This window comes from Falco punctatus, assembly GCF_963210335.1.
Source record: "Falco punctatus genome assembly, chromosome: 5".
Lineage (NCBI taxonomy): Eukaryota > Metazoa > Chordata > Aves > Falconiformes > Falconidae > Falco > Falco punctatus.
In genome coordinates this window covers 32,323,368-32,341,362 of record NC_137584.1, presented here as the reverse complement: position 1 = coordinate 32,341,362, position 17,995 = coordinate 32,323,368, and the positions used below count along the sequence as shown (strand labels likewise).

At 39.5% G+C, this 17,995-nt stretch overlaps 1 long non-coding RNA gene across 1 annotated transcript in view; it reads left to right on the top strand.

The window, feature by feature from the left end:
- The window catches only part of LOC308065050, a 132,310-nt gene that overhangs the window by 107,407 nt on the left and 6,908 nt on the right, over positions 1–17,995 (top strand). Inside the window, exon 1 of the long non-coding RNA XR_013928635.1 lies at positions 1–17,995. This exon is cut by the window's left edge and continues 107,407 nt beyond it. This is a non-coding gene — a long non-coding RNA (uncharacterized lncRNA).

Genomic DNA, 17,995 nt, shown 5'->3' with positions numbered 1-17,995 from the left:
AGGTCTCTGAAGAAACAGTTTTAGCCCTGATGGAAAAAGGTGCACTGCCATAACCAGCTGGGGCAGGCACAGCACTTGTGCTCCATTTCTAAACAAATACATAAAAATTCAAGTATTTGTATTTGCTGAGATGTGAGTGCTGGCCCCAACATAACACAGTGCTGTTCTTACGTTGGATTCCTCCAGTTTCCCCTGTTGCAGGCTTTCTCACATGCTGCTACTTCATTTAGAAGTTCGGTGAAGGAAAGGAAACATCTGGAGCAAAGGCAGAGGGTAAAGAGGTTAATGACTGACAGAAAATACTGTACTTACTTACCTCCAGTTCAGTAGTCACAAGGACTCCTCTTATTCTGCATTCCTTCCTACAGAAAAGCTCATGCACATTTCACAAAACTGCCAGAGTCTGGTGTCGAAATGCCAGACCTCCTTCACTTTATTGTGGCAGTCTGGATGTTATGGGTTTTTTTGTGTATCCAGGACCAGGCTAATCAAGGATGATGCACTGCTTGGTGAGGGGCAGAGGGATTCGGTTCTCCAGTGTGGGAGCTCAACAGTCCCGGGGGTGCAAGGACGATACACTGGCAGGTAGCCTGTCTGTAGCTGTAGCCCCCAAACTGGAGAGTGAGCCTTCTGAAATAATCCAGTTTATAATGCTAATCCATAATATAATACCAAATTATAATACTTCTTATCTGGGAGACATCTGCGCTTGATCTCTACTGGTATTTGATTTCAGTAGTGAGAATAAACTCCTCTTGTGCTAAGTGATTTTAGAAGTAACAAACCGTGTTTTTTAGGGAAACTATGCAACCACTTTGATTTCAAGCCACTGCTTTCTCTGTTTAAAGGAAGTTTTATATTGTGCCTTCCCCACATTCTATAGGTTCTTTGGAAAAGGCAAAAAAGACGGCATAGCCTAATTTAAAATGGAGATGAGCCTTTTTTTGCCTTTTAGACAAACTACAGTATATTATAGACTCATTTTCCCTCAGTTTTGATTCCAAAGTATCCCTTCTTTTAGCACATTAACTTTGGCAGCACTGCGTTTTGCTAAGGCAGGCAGGCTGCCCTGGATTTATATTCCCCTCTGAAATCAATAAAATAGTAATGAAGCAACAGAGGACACAGTCGCGTTCTTCTACCACAGATTCAGACCCCATGCTGGGTTAATGCACTAAAAGATTTTGCAGCAGCCAGATTTTCATTTAATGAATTTCCTCTTTCTTTCCCCCCTTTTTCCTGAACACCCCCACATTTCGGTTTGCTGCCCTTGCTCTCGTCCGCTTGCTCTCTTTCGTGTAACAAGTCATCGAACTTTACCAGTTGTTGCAAAATAGGAGCTGTGCAAAAGATTGTCAAATGGGAGGGGGGATGATGGCCCCTCCTGGCATGTGGGGTGGGAGCGAGGGGATCGGGGAGGGGTGGGCGGTGAGGCCACTTGTGTACATCTCTGCCTGGAAGTCACTGCCTGTCAGCCTGCAAAGGTGTGTGGTACAAAGGGTATATGAGCTTAGAAGAAAGGCCCCACCGATATTTTTGGATCTCAGGAGATGTCCCGGGACAAGTACCGAGGATGGGTTGAGGAGCGGGGGCATTGCTGGGTCTGGCAGAAGGCAATGCAAGTAAATGTAGGACACTTTGTGAGTGATCAGTAACCTGCGCAATGTGAGCATAACCAGTGCCAGCGAAGTTACGGACTTGCTAAAAAAACCTCCAGAATACAGTTGAAGCTCTGGTGTTTGAAATGATGATTTCAGGGCATTTGGTTGCAAACAGCAAACAAGCATGCAAGGGAGGAGGTGAAGTCCATGTCACGGTGTTTTGGAAGGCTTATTACAAAAGTACAAGAGTAGCAGTCATTGCTGCTACACTTACGGGCGAATAGAGTTTTGTCTTCCTTCTCCTTGCCTGAAATGACTTCAAACTTGGTGAAAATACTGTTCTTCAGGTTGAAAACAAGGGTTGTGTCTCAGGTGAATTTCATTTTGTTGGACACATCAGGGGTCAGAAACAGTCAAAGAATTTATGATCTTACATGACAATGAAACTTTCTGTTTTGAAGAGGTGCCATTTCCTCCCCTGAAAAAAGGAGAAGAAAAATTCCTGTTTCCAGAAATATTTGGAAAGCTTCTGGTGTGTGATCTGCTACATGACTGTATTCTTGCCAACACTATTACATTTGCATGTCTTCTCCCTACCTACTGAACATTGCTGAATCCCAGGCGTAAGGCTGGTGTGCAAGCAAAGAGCAATCCTGTCTCACGTGTGCAGTGACTCTGATACATCAGGATGCATTTGAATATGCCGTCTGTACACCACTCAGCTTATCTGCACTTGCACAGTAAATCCAACATGATTCAGGTGTGTGTCAGTGTCAGTAGATGTTTCTTTTTGCCCAGGGCATGGCAACTGGAGTGGCAGGGTCCACTTTTGAATTTTAAAAGCTGGTAGGTGACAGATTTGCTGAAACATTGGAAAAGATGCTGGCTTTCAATGCCAAATCATGTAAGCAGAATATGGGTGACTGTAATGTGTTTGGCACTACATATCTTTGCATCTTCTGCTAAGTCTCTGCGCACTGCTTCACCTGGCCAGGAGAGTCCAGCCATGCTGCTCTGACACCGCCTGCACAAGCTCTTGGCATTCAAGCCTATCCTTGGCAACAAAAAATATACTGCTCTTGTAACAGTTCTATCTTCAATATTCCCAGCATTTGAAATATGTTGTTAAAGCTAACTGCTGACCTTAAAAACAGCTTTGAAAGCACAGGACTAGTTCAATGATCCAAGGCATAATGAGCCTGTGCTGTCTTGACTGGTTTGTGAATAACCTTTCAAATGGATCTATTTCCACCATCATGGAGAGAATATTTTCATTAAGATTAATCATTGTCACATGTTCCCTTGTGTAATCTCCACAATGATGCTTAATGAAGCCTTAAATTCCTTTGTGCTGTCTATTTTTGCCTATCTTATTTCACACATGCTTTTGCAATGCAACCCACCAGTCTGCACTGGCTTGTTAGTGAGGATGGGGAAATCTCACTGCTGAATCTTTAATTCTCTCATACGGTATAGGACCACAGAGAATTGGATTTTTAGAGTGCAGGGATATAAACTACCTTCTAAAAATACCTCTTTTTTTTCCAATTACAATAAAGGAAGTAATTCTGTCAACTAACTTTTATTAAAATGACATAAATAACAAATTGAGAGCGAGACAAGGAGAACAACATTTGGTGAGTTTACTAGGTAGATAACTGAACTCACAATTTCCTTGTTAGCTATTTACTCACCAGCCTACGTTAAATTGATTCTCCATCCAAGGCAGATGTCTAACAGGAGGAAAGATAATCTTTTCTCTAGGAAGTACAGGGATTGCCTGCAAAGTGCAAGATCTGGATTTGGCATCTTCTCTGCCCCTCCTACTGAAGCTGTACAACTGGCCAGAAATACGTCAGGGGGAGCACTAAGTGAAAGCGCATCTGACTGTAACACACAAAAATGATTTTGTAGGATGCTGTTCCTTATGTTGCTTATACATTTTAATATATGATATTAAAATGAAAAATGGATAAAGGGTCTCTTTAGCGAGACAAGAATCTAGTTGCTTTTCTTAGGTCAAACTAGAGGAACCATAGCAGTCTGTTGTGCTCACAGTTAAATATTAACCAGTGCAGAAATAAAAAAAACCCACAACTCTCCGGGAATTTACTTTTTACTTTTTCTGATGGCATTTAACTACCATGTAATTTTATTTAATTCATGTATCCCTATGTATGTACAGAACACTGGAACCTAGAGAAAAGTTTTAAAATTAGGTAAATGGCAGTTTGATAAAAGTTAAATGTTGCCTAGGTATAAATAAAAGAGGAAGTTGTAATATAAGATTATAAACCATATCTCTGAATTTTACTTGTAGCATAGCCAGCTGGTAACAAGTGAAATTTATTGTGTTGTGAGGAGTATTTATGTGCATCCCTGTCCTATAATAAACTTCAGACAGCCAAAGCAGAGCAAATCTGGATTTGACATCACTGGCATCTTATAAAGGGAGGACAACTGCTCGCTGTGATCAATAGGTGCCTTCTGCATTAAGCTAGAAATTATTCAAGTTACTTTGACAGTTTTAAATGGAACATACTAATCAGTATGTTTAAAACAGGTTTTTTGTTTTATTTCATGTGAGTAGAGAGTAGATAAGGAGGATACTTCAGTCTTTACTCTGGCAGAACTTCCATCATCTTATAGACAATTTTACCAAACCAAGGACTAGCAAAAAAAGGGAAAAATAACTGATGCAACTGAAAGTTGCACTCATGCTTATAAAAAATGTAATAGTGTATACAATGAGTTTAACATATGGATATTGTTCGCATGTTTGAAGTTATGCACATTTTTGAGTCTTTGTGAGAGCAATGACATAAATTAAGAAAAAACTCTGTCTACTTTTGTATATCATGCAATTATGTCATACAGTAATGTTTGGTGTTACTGATCATACAAGTTTTCCATATGCAAACCATACAATTAAAAAAATGTCTGTGTCCTTTGGTCCTTTCCAGAAATATGGCCCACCACAAACTGTCCTTTCTTTTTAGATAGTGTGCATATATAGATTTTTTTTTTACTCCAACTTAGAATTCATTAAATTACTTTTTCATATTGACATACACATGCATATTTGCTCTTTAAAGCCTCATTTACTTTCTTGCTTTTTATATAAAAGAAAAATAATTCTGTAGCTAAAATTGCTTTTTCAGAACTGTTTGATTCAATCACCTTTTAACTGTACTGACATTTACCGGATGGTCATAAAAAGAAAGCAAAGTGAAAATGACAAAAAGCCCCATGTTTTGCAGAAGTTCACATTCAGTGCATCCAATCTGTAGTCCCCAGAGACAAAAAGAGAAAAGAGCAGGTCTGTAATGCAGCTGCCAGTTTAGTGATCAAACCCAACAGATTGCAGTCTGGCCAGATCTGGTGTCCAGATAAAAATGGTATTCATGCTAACCATCTGCCTACAGGTCAGTAGGGACAAAAATTAAAAATAACTACCTCTAATGAATGAATAGACCATGACAATCCTGTGTGAGGTATGGTATCATCTCTGTGCGTGCACACACATACACACACATACATATTGGTGAAGAGAGATGGGGTTATTTTGAATGCTGTCAGCTACCATTTTCCTTTATGTTTTTACTTTAATTCTTTTATTTTCTGACTTTATGTTATTGTAGGTTTAAAATACATAGCTGTTTTTCCTGCAATGAAATTGTGTTAATGATGATGATAATAACTAGTACCATCATTATGTCCAGTGCAAGACACAAAAGTCAGCTGCTTCTCCTAAAATCCATCTGAGTCTCAGTAAGCAGAATCCCAGACTCAAAATCTCCAAAAAGCAAACTGGACTATCTGCTTTCAAGAACAAACCACGTAGAGAACTGGGAGCCTTGAAAGAGCTAAGCCAAGCACTGACTGCTGTAGCTGGAGCTACATAGATAGGTGCAAAGGACAGGTCTTGGAACGAGGTGTGAAGCTGCCTCAGGCTGGAAGGTCTGGCTTTCAGATCCACAGATCCAAATCCACCATTCAGATCTGCAACTGGCATTTATGTGTTGCACATTCATTTTTTTAAGAAAAGGATTGTATATGATGAAAAATACAGTATATCAACAAGATTCATTAATTATATTAATTCATTCTTAATAGCCCCTGAAATGCGGCTGCTGTTGCTACAGGGAGACTAGGCACTCAGAAGTCTAATTTAAAGAGGTTATAGTTTTTTATTTGTTTGTTTCTACAGCTACTGGACAAGATTAATTTCTATGTTAATAAATACATTCTCCAACCAAAATTATTCTGTTGTCGTTTATACTGAGCAGCCACTACTATCTAATTTTTTCCAACTCTCCTGAAACCAAATGTGCTCTAAGATACACTCCAATTTAACCACTGACTGCTGGAAGCGTCTTCTTTGTACATCTCCATATAAACAAAACTGAGTGACCACACAATTCATTTAAGCTGTGAAGGAGGCCAATAAGAAGTACTTAAGAAGACTTTACTTATGTCTTAATACTATTCCCTGGGTCTGCTTCCCCATTGTGTTATGCTGCACTTAATCAGTTAGGTGGGAGGTCACTGCATAAAGGGTGTAAAATCCTGTTGTTTGTTTGTACTCACTGTTCACGTGTGCAAATCTCAATGCACAGAGTTAAAGACTATGAAGAATAATAAGCAGGAGGTGCTGTCAGGTGGCCAGAAAGTTAGTAAAGTGGACAAAAAAAACCCCAACCCGGAATGAAACTAGAAGTGAGAAGAACACTAAAGAAAAAGCCAAAAAGTATTATTTGGCTCTGCAAGAATGTATTGGGTTATCATACATGAGTTTGAGACTGCAGCAAGTTAAAGGACACCTGTCCCTAAAAGTTCATGAGACTCATTATAGGCTTTATCTAGACATATTTTTCTCTTTTCTCTTTTCTACGTGTATCTGTATTGTGTAATGGTAAAAGATGAGTTAACTGATTGTAGAAGTCAGGAATGACAGAAAATGTATAAGGATTATGTATGCACAAGTGCATATTTCAGCTTTGATAAAAGAAGCCTAAATTTCCTGACTTCCAAGAAATTGCAGTTTCTTGGAATCAGACTGAACTTGGCTTCACTATTCAAATTCACACTATGCAAAAATTCAGCAAGAACTTCTAATCTCAAGCAGGTTGTTGTAAATCAGATCTTCACCAAAGAAAGATGAACTTGTTTCTTTTAGCGTCCAATATCCTCACCAAGTTGAGCACTCTGCCTGTGCATAAACTGCTCCCAAAGAGGTTGTTCATAACAAGCCTCCCCTGAAAGGTTCAGAGCTGTCTCTGCAGGCTCAGAAGAGCCCATGTTGCAGAAGGCACCGCACTATATTGTCGGCTCCTATTTTGTATCAGCTGAAGTTCAAGACCAAGCCATCCAAGAGGTTCTGGGCTCATCTTGATGCCTACAGCCCTGCAAAAGCAGCACCGCCCATGTTCAACAGGACCCAGCAGAGATTTCTGACCAAGGTACATCCAAATTACTGCTCTTATGATTTTTGTTACAAGGCTGCTTAGCCCATTTTTGTGTTGTGTGGGGTTTTTTGTTTGTTTGTTTGTTGTTGTTTTTTTTTTAATAGAATATTTCGCCATGGAAACCACAGAAATAGAATTTTGGGCAATCAAATCTGTGAAACAAACAAAATTACTACTACTTGCAGAACTACAGATCACTGCTAATTTCACAGCTGTCTTCTAATGCAAAGCTCGCTCATTTGAACTAGGCTTCTCTATACAGTCCAGAGAACAATATTTGTGTATACCTACACTGATGATACACGAGAAATACAGCTGAGCTGAAACAATTGTTTGCAAAACAGGGTGGTGAACATGTTCCTCTTCAGGTTTTTTTCTTAAAATTTCTTCAAACAAATCAGGTTGACAACCAACCTAGCAACCAAAGGTACTTGCACATAGCCAGTCCTCACTGATTTCAGTAAAATTTCAACACAACATCTAGTTTCCTGGATTTGGTTACCATCTCTCGATCTGAAAGACGAACAGTATGCCTGGGTATAACAATAGGTTAGCAGAGTTTTCTGATAAGAAAAGAAAAATGTTGGAAACACAATAAAAGCTACAGCTAAACCTTTCATAATTTAAAAGCTATCATTATCCACAAAGAACTTCAACAGAGTGACCGACCATGTAGTTATACTAAGAATTCTTTTTTTTTCTCTTCTAGAAACATTGGTGTTATTGGTCAGTTTTCCAGAGAAGAAACAGAAGCATAAGAACATGTTGATGATTAGATAAGAGGCTTCAAAATTCTGAAATTTGCATAAAATCTTCAAAACTAAAATTCCAATAAAAAAAATGTTATTTTCCTATGTAACTGCTTACATTCAAGATTTAGGCTTCTCTCACAAAAGTTTGCCAGATCAGTTTCTCAGGCATCCAAAAAACTGGTGGCTTTTAGAAGTTCACTACTGGAATATTATTTCCATATGTATGCTGTGAAAGAGTATGTATACACCCTGGAGAAGGTAAATAAGTCAAATAAGAATATAGCAAACAAATATGGGCTCAGAATCACGGTACTCATTTTTAGAAAATTTCCAGCATTTTTTCCTCTGCCTTTCCTGGAAATATGGCCCAGATTAATTTTCCCTTCAGATGTAAGAATAAAGGTACCTTGCTAACAACTAAATTATTTAGAGCTCTGTAAATATGTTAGAATTTAATATCTTTTCTTTATTTTCTTACTACTTATAATGTGCTCTGCTTTGACCTAAACCATCACTCTCTTTATGACTGGTGTAGAGCGTCTTTTCCTACCTTGTGGAGGAAGGAAAAGATTATGTCTCCTTTCAGAGTGATAGGGTGTGCATAGGCTATTAAAGCTAGGTCTTATTAGCACAACCTAGAACAAACTTCTAGAGAGTAAGAAGGCGTAGGAATAAAGCCAGTGGCAGCTTGCAAAGAGCCAGAAGTCTGAGAGGAGATTAAGACACTGCTGAGAGCAAAGTGCAGACAGCCAGGCATGGAGAAGGTTGTGGCAAGGAGAAGACTGCTAAAGCTCCTTTCTGTAGAGTTTGCTGTATTTCAGGAAAACATTAAATGTCAGTAGACTACAAGCATGATTGCAGGAAAAAGCTCACCATGCTTTACTCTGTGTGAGTCCATTTCTCTGTTTGGAAAGTAGCTACTTCTAGGTTTTGTTAAAATCAAACTAGCTGTAAAATGTAATAGCCCTATCCCATGCTTTTGGTGAAAGAGGAAAAGGCTTTGTAGTTCCATCTTAAAAATTCTGGTACCACATCTACATATACTCCTCTTATTGTATTAGTGCTTTTAATTCATTCCTATCAAAGCTGTCTACAAAGAAAATCCATGCAGCTGGAGAAGTCTTCTTCTTTTACCTTCTAGTTATTTCTCATGGAAATGAAGCAGTTTTAAAAAAAATTGTGTTACTCTCTCTCCATATTTTCACATCCTTTCATCTGCTGACCAACCAGGTTCTGACCCTTTCATAAACTGCACATTTTCCAGAAAATGAAGACTGTTTGCCTGAGACAGCAGCTGGCGTAGTGTTTCTAAAGTGGATTTCCCTGATGTGTAGTTAGCATTTTTCCTTGCAAGTAGTGGCTATGACCATCTTGTCACACAGTGTGCACCAGCCACAGTATTCTTCTCTAACAAGGTAATCACTTTGAGCCCAACACCAACATGATGCAGTGGTGACCCCAAAAGATAGATTTTGTAAGTAATATTTGCTTTTGGAGATTCAGTAATGCCAAGTCATATATGAGGAGATATTTGTTTCCAAGCTTCTGTGCCATGCTTGGCACAATAAAGAAGCTTAAGACATTTTATATGCAGTGTTACACATACTGCCCATCTAAATCTATTGTTGCTCAGTGTCAATGCCCAAGGCAAAAGTTTTGGCAAGCTTCTGCCTGGGCATCATGCCATCCTGACAGATGGGTATGACTGTAGACAATCACGAAAGTATGTTTGTTCATCAAATAAGAGTGGTTGGGGCATTTTTCCCAGCTGACACTCTGAAAACAGCTGTCTGTTTTGAGCATGCTTGTTTCCAGTTAAAAGGTCTGTGATATCAGTAATTCTCCTCTGAACTATGCAAACTGTCAATAAATAAGAGTCATTTTACAATTAGCTATGGTTACTGTCTTTGAGGCTACTTTTAAAGAATGACCTCAAACAAGTGTTTATTTTTGCTTCCAGAATTAGGAAGTGAGCACCAAGTGTCCATGACTCATCTGAGTTGTAACTAAACAGAATTCACAAATGAGTTCTCAGTTTTTATGCAACACTGCAACAGGCTGACCTCTTAATTGATTGCTGAGGTGACTGGGAACTGATACCTGCGCTCCCCTCTCAGCCCTGCTGTTGGCATACCCCTTAACCTTAAACAAGAGATTTGGTTTCTGTGACCCAGAAGGGAAGAAATACGAAAGATTTACTTTTATTTTCCAATGAAACAACTGGCTTGATTTCATTAAAAACCAATGATAAAGTCCTTTATGGTCTATAGATGCATTTCAAAATCTTTCTTTCATGTTAAACAGGGTAACTCACAAATTTTTGCATTTCATAATCTTCACACGTACCCATGTGATATTTATATTCCTGGGAAGAGATTTTATCCAGCAGCAGGAGGGAATGAACAACTCAACATTGACTCATCTACCAAGACAACAACAGTGGTTATGCTGTTTCACAGAGTGTCATAATGATCTATATGCTCAAGATTTTTACTGTATAGCATACAGTGATTTATAGACGTCACGTGTTTATACAACCATAAGCACAATGGCTCTTCACAAAATTATCAACTTGCCATTTACAGCTGGTCAAAATTGTTCTTCCTGTAAATTGGCAGTATTTTACTAAAGTCAATGGATTTACATGAGATTAAATAAATTATGAATGTATCCTAATGTGCCAAATAAACATCACCATGGCACATGATGAGTGTTCTGAAGTCTGTGTAATCCCAAATTGTTATTGAAGGACAACCCAGAAGAAGATCTGAGACATCACATTTCAAGGTTCAAATCTCAACAAGCATGTTTCACTACCAAAATTCCTGTGTCACAATACGAACACTGAGTGCCAGGATCCATCATATGCACACATACAGAAAGAATTCACAACATATCGTGGTTTCCCACACCAAAACCTTTGAGAGCTGAAGTTATGCAGAATGGTTTTTCCCCCTCAGTGTTCAGCAGAAGAAGCCCAAGCCCAAGCCCAAGAAAAAGTAGGATACGTGGGGCCTCTTGGCTGTCTGCTTGGGATGGCAGCACTCAGTTTCCTAAGGAAACATGCCACTATATCTATCACACATCCACATTTGGACCAAAATCCTTCTCAAAGAGCCTGAATATTTGCAGTGAGAACCTCTGGGAATCAAGACATCAATTCACATGGCTATTTTCCCACAGGTTTAATGGGGAATATCTTTGCCCTTGAAAATCTGCCAGGTCTGAGCCAGGCTATGCGGTATTTTTGTACTACAGGGCACTCGCTGAGTAATCGCAGGGATGAGCACGCCCCATTTGGTCCTTGCCATCCCACTAACATATGCAGTTATTGGATTCACCCGTGAGAAGCAGGCATTCAGCCTAGCCGTTCTGCATATGACTCTGCACAGCATGTCCACCAGGCTGTCCTTGTCCCCTGGGACTGCCACACTCTCAGCAGTGCTCTTGTCAGGGGAAGATGCTGACCCATTTCCATTGCAAGAAGCTCCTGGTTTCCCTGAGAGACCTAGAGCTGGGGGAACACTGAAAAAGGAAGGCTCAGGTGAATTTGGAAAGGATAGTGGTCAGGAATGGGACGGTGGGGCGCTACTGCCTCTCTGGTGAGTGAGGCACAGGCATACTTCAGTCAATTTGTGAATGGAAAACAAATTCCCAGGAATGGAAAAATAATCCTGAGCCTATTTTTTTGTTTTGTTTTGTTAGTCAATACATCTTAAAACTTTTTAGCAGGATGGCGATGATACTGGATCACTGCAACACAAGCATACCTTGGCAAAATGACGAAAGGCCAACAATTACAGCTCTTCCTTGTCTTTCAGTGATAACTCTCTGATCCTAGACAAATATGGAAGGGTGAGTCTTTTCCAGCAAGCTCATTCCTGAATTATCTGAAGATATTTTAACAGAACCATGGAGCATCCAGGAAGAAAGGTAGATTGTTTATTTTACAAAGCCAGAAAAATGTTATTCTCTAATCCTTTCCCCCACCCCTCATTCGCAACTATGCTTAAAAGGGGAACCTTCTCCCAGTTTCATGAGGAAACTAGCTTCAGGGCCACCCAGCGAGCTCTATTCCCTTCTCCTTGTTTAAATCACACAAAGAAAAATAAACAAATGAACACAACATTTGCCTCCTCATCCTTTCTTTTCACTAAAGGGTCAGGAGGGTCGGGGATCCTTCTTTTGCCATCTCTGGACACCCTCACCCTCTTCAACAACCAATCCAGATGGATCACGGCCTTTGAAATCTTAAATCCTTTAATCAGTTTCTCCAACTTTCTCTGTTGGCTCCTTTATGTCACATTCCTGGGCTAATTCAGGTGCCTTCATACAGCGTAGGATCTGGATGACAGAAAACACATGGGGAAGTACACGTCCAGAGATCTGTGCAAGTGGTGGGTTGATTATCCTTAGCTTCATTAAGGTTGCTCAGCAACATGAGCTTGTATTAATCATGTCAGAGCAGCAGCATCCTGACAAGCTATCTGCACTGCCAGGATACAGACCCTTCCCGCACACTGCCGAGAAAACGTTCCCATGAACTGTTCCTCGGCTGTCAGCGATGTAATGGGTGAATGAAAATTTAGACTTGTCAAAAATTTCATGAAGAGTTATCGTCACTACAGTAATGAGTCCAACAGGAAAAGAGCATAAGATGTTGTACAAAACGGTTTTTCAGTGACCACAAAAGGAAGAAAAGCAGCAACTGAAATATTAAATACTGTGGCTAGATGATCTAGATAATTAAACAAGGGTAAAGATTTTCCCAATAGACAGATCGCTGGCTGCACAGTTCCAGGCTTTGCTATGGCTTGAAAGATGGAGGCAACTTATTCTTGAGAGATTCATCACCAAATCTGCAGTCGTAATTTCCAGCTGGATTTTTTCCAATTGATAATTTTATACTGTTAATCAGAGCTCATCAGATACTGCAGAGATAGCATTCAAGAACATTGGTTTAAATTCCAAACAGCTTCCTCATGTCTTTCTATGGCTTATTAATATGATTATGCTGTGCTCACAAACGTTCTCTTTTTATCTCAGCTATTTAATGATTTCAGATTACCAGCCATTCAGTGGAGCAGCACCTAAAGTAGCATTACAGAACAAGGCTGAACTCTTCTGTGAACTACTCTTACGCTGTCAAGCCAAACGGGAACTTCTGCAGGCTTCCAGTTATTTATTATGGACACTACCAAGCTACATATGGGGCTTTAAATTTGGGGCAGGGTTTACAAAAGAATTATTTGGTCAAATGTTACTGGATTAATATTTTAGTAATGGCATTTCTGGAAGTGGTTTCCCTTTAATGATATGTGGGTGAATTAAATGAAGTGATGTCAACCTTTAAAAATGATGGGGCGGGGTCTCAGACACCTTGCACATGATTTTAGGACGCCATCCGTAAAAGTCCACTGTACCAAATCCCGCCTAAAGTCAAATGGGAATCTGGAAGAGCCATAGGGTTTACTTCCTTACTAACTTTGTGCTGAAATACTCTAGAGCAGATATACCTGTGTCTGCATACATATTTACTTTGTTTGTCTACGACCACTTCACTCTGTATGAAAAAAACTCTAATTAAAAATTGAAGGGGTGTGCCCCAAGCAGTGTATAAATGGCACAGTAGCTGCTACTACACCAAAGGTAGAAAACTGACAGAATTGGCTTTCTTCCTTATTCTTTTTTTAATCTGTCACTTCATGTAGCAGGAAAAAACAGCATGGCATTGCAATATTTACTTAAAATAAACAAGCAAATAAACAAACTCAGACTTCAAAACGCAGTTTTGAAACCTGAGGAAAGATTTGGCTCTTAAGCTCTTCGCACAAAGAGAGAAAGGTTCTGTTAGTTGGTTCATACTTGAACATGTGAGTACGAAAGAAGCACCTAAATCAGAGAGACAGCTGAAGCAAGAGGGTTTTTGTTTGTTTACACAAATTTGCTGAGACTTCAAATACTTCAGATAAGGAATGCTTCAAGTCACTGAATGTTATATATACTCCTACACACTTCTCTTTGTTGAGTCACACACACTGAAAGGAACCACTTACTGGGAAAGAAGACTACTCTTGGTCCACTGCTCTGCAGGAAAAACTCCAGATCTCTGAATCTCCATTAGATTTAATAAAACACATCAGCTCTGTGTCATTGTCTATTTTTTTTTCCCCAGCTGTAAAGCTAGAACAGTGCAGATTCATTTGGCAGTCACTATATTCTGGACCGGTCAGGTACTGCCTCATCCTATACATAGTATTAACATGGTGAACTTCTACTCTCAGTTGATTTTTGTTTATGCAGAAAATTACTTAAATATTATTATTTCTGAAAGAACATGGGCTGGCCAATAATTTCTAGGAGTTGAACATATGAAATATTAAAACAAAGAAATGTATCTTCCGATAGTGATGTGGTTAATAGTTACATGGCTATGGGTGAACCCATGAAGAAATTCTGTGTTGTTAATAACTCTAAATGCCACTTATTTTTAGTTTAGAGAGTTGCTTAGAGAGTTGCTGTGGTGCCCATTAAACACATCTGCAAATTTTTATATTGACTTTTCTTTTCTCTGCAACCTGAGCAAATGACTTTTAAGATAATGCAAATCTGAATATCAATACAATAGGTGTATACCATGTATCAACATTTTAGGTCACTATTATGTTGTTAATGGTTTATCCTTTATACAGTATTACATATAATATTTATACTATAAATATCAGTTGATATATGTATGTGTGTCAGTATATAGATAGCATGGATAAATCTTTCATCTTCAGTCTCAAAGGTCTTTTCATATAGAGAAGTGGTCCATCTAGTTCATAGAGTTCCTGTTTGTGCTTTTATTTCAACCAATCTTTAATCTTAGGCATTAGGATAAGACTTTACTCAGAGCAGATCATCTGTGTCTGTCAGCTATGGAAGCTCCTCATTTTCACCTGAAGAATGTATCAGCCGCTAATGTCAGAGTTAGGAGACTCAAGTAGACCCATCTACTGTCTTGGTATATTAGGAGAATTTTAAGTCCAAAAGGTACTTTCCTATTGACTTGAAACATGTGGAAACTATCTAGCAGGGTAAGTAAGTTTATGCTATCCTCTTGCCTCACTCTCTACTACCTCAGTGACCAGGTCTGACATTCACAGGGGTCAGTCTTCAGCCATCTCAGCCTGTTCTGCTCCTGTTCAAGGGCAGTATGGACTTGAAAAGGGCAGAGAGTTTTCACCTCCATACCTCACATCCAGGCAACAGACACTGCCCTTTACTCACTACAAACACAGTGGTTTAGAATAGTGAAACAAGAAAGAAGAAAAACAATTTAGTAAAACTATGGAAACTACGGAAAAGCCTGAGTTAAAAAAAGAACCTTTGATGCACTGACTCTGGACTTGTGACATTAAGACAGCTAGAGAAAATTCATAGGGCAGTGTCCCATTTTTATTTTCTCATGTGATCTATAAAAGTCAGCTTAGTACTAAGCATAGGAAAAATCTGCAGGAAATGAGGAATGAAAACAGAAACAAAAAAAAAACATTTCTCTTGCTGTAGGAGAGGTAATGGAGTGCCAAACCTGTGAGGAATAGCCATGAAAATCAGACCACGGATTTTGGAAGCTGAGAGATCCTATAAACTGAAAACAGTTTGATTGAGGGCTGGATAGCTGAAAGCACTTTGTGACGTTAGTAACTATGTAGGAAGTGTTTTAGCTGTTCCACAGTTGCACTTAATCCTGGCAAACAGTGTGATCTTTGTGAAAGTTATTCAGAAAGGGTTAAATTTATGAGATATTTTATTCAATCCACCAGGTATAATGATAAACTTGTCCTCTCAGTAGGACAGGCAGGTAGAAATAGAACAAGAAGTCCACCCTAGGAAGGAGACATATGCTTGCGGCTATGAAGGAAGAGTGGATCCTGATTTTCAGCTGATGACATATTATTCTCGTATTTATTCACACAGGGTTCCTCCATCCACTGCCTTTGAGGGAAAGCAACCTTTTCTGTTCTTATACGTCTAACAGGTGAATCTCAGAAGATGGACTGAAGAGTTAAAAAAGACCAAGCTGTCCTGCCCTTTCTTGGGGTCATTGCTTCCATCTGGCAGCTGAAGTACAGTAGCAGGATGGGAGAAATTAGCTGGAATTATTGCTGCCCATGCTGCTTACTGAAACACCTCTCAGAGGCATTGGAAATGAGGATCACTGACTTTGTAAAACCCTGGAGAACTAGAGGACTCCTGAAGGGGGGAACTGAGGATTTAGTCCTCTGCCTAGGGTGATGAAAGAAGTGCAACTGAGAGCAGGCAAGTTAGCTTGGGTGTCCCTGACTGTCCCATTTCCCTTAGTAGGGACCATGGCTTTCTTTTCCTTTCCCTGAGCCAGCTGAGCCTTCATTTCTTTCAGACTGTCAGCGTGACTTTGTGCAGAGGACTTGATTCCTCACCCAACATTTTCAGGTAAAAAAACCCAACAAACCACACAGAGAATCTGCACATAAAATCTTTTTGAAATAATATGAATCTGTGTCTTCCTTCCCCCTCTTTCTTTCCATCTCATGTACACACTTTAATGGGAAGTATTATCTTAAAAATACCGATGTATAAATAATTTCATCCTTGAGTTACTCTGAGCTATGAATTAGGCGACCTTCCTTCTTGCACTTTCTTTTGGATGGAAGAGACTTTCCTCCCTTGCAACTGCTCTCATTGCAGAGGGAACACCACAGATTTCCTGCCCCTCTGTGTCCTCCGCGATCCTTCCCCTACAGCCCCCACTGGAGAGCTCACCCCTGAGACATTCCCATGCTGGTGGGAGTGGAGGAGGGCAGTGCTTTCCAGCTCCACCCTCTTCCAGAGGAAATGTCATGAGAAAATGTTTTCTGGAGGTCTTTCCTGTTAACATGCTATGAGAATGCTTGCTATCAACTGTGCATTTTTATGGCATTTTGACTGGAAGTAATGTGAGAATGTTCTTTCTCACATTATTTCCAGTAGAAAAACCCTGAGAACATCGTTGTTTGTGATATTTCTACAAAATGTACTTAGAGGTTGAATGTGACTAAATTTGCCTTTATAATTTTGGGGTTTTTTTCTCTCTTCCAACTGAAATTTGGGTAGCATCCACTGTCTCTACATGTTAAACGTTCCTTTTATCATTAAGCCTTGTCCAGATTTGTGCCAAATGAAACCTTTAGCTGAAATAGCTGATTTGTTTCTTTTGTGCCCTAAGATCTATCCAAACTGAATCAAAGGTTAAGAAACCTGATTAAACTCCACAGCAATTACAGTATTTATAGGATTTCCTTCTGAGATGAAGTTGTTTCGACTGCCCTTTCTGTTTCAAAGTGGACCCACAATAGGGTTGAATAAAACTGTGGAGCAGTAGAGACCTGGAAGAACAAAGACCACATACTGTAAAAAAGCCATTCTAATTAAATCGGAATGAAAACATAAGAATGCCTTTGCTTTCAGAGAAACAAGTAAGCAACCTAGCGAACCTTATGACTTGGCAGTCTACACGTTTCTTTTTTAAAAAGCAACTCACATCTTTAAAAGGAAATAAATCCTGGAAAAAAATATAAGATGTGTCAAGTCAATCAGCTATTTATGCCATTTCCTCCGATCCTGATGTTTCCCTCATGAATTATGTACTTTCAGCTGCCACTACTTACATATGTGGGCCCTTGTGGCATGTTTCCCAGGACCAGCATGCGATTATGGAGTATAAAAAACGAACATACACATTGCTCCTTCAATAAAGCCTGAGATGCACAATTCCAACTGCTCCACGTTAGAAATCTCTCTTCTACTTGAAAAATAGCAGCTGCTATTAAAAACATCTATAGCTATAATAGCTGCAGCCATGAAAAGTCATCACCATATTTTCATTTTAAATTGCAGCAAAAGAATTAAGAAACAGATGCCCCTTAAAAACGAAAAAGGTAAAGTGGCCGCTCAGAGTTTCTCAGTAGCCAGAAGGTGGTGCTACATTGTAATATAGTCGCAGGGGGTCAGGTTTGCATCTTTGATAACTTACGCTGTTTGATTCACTTTTTTAAAGCGAAACAGGAGAGATTAAACCATCACAACTGCGCTGCAGAGAAGTGTTCAGCAGAGATAAAATGAAGCGTAGAACTCGGTTCCTGATACATTGAAATCCCGTGGTTGTGGTGAG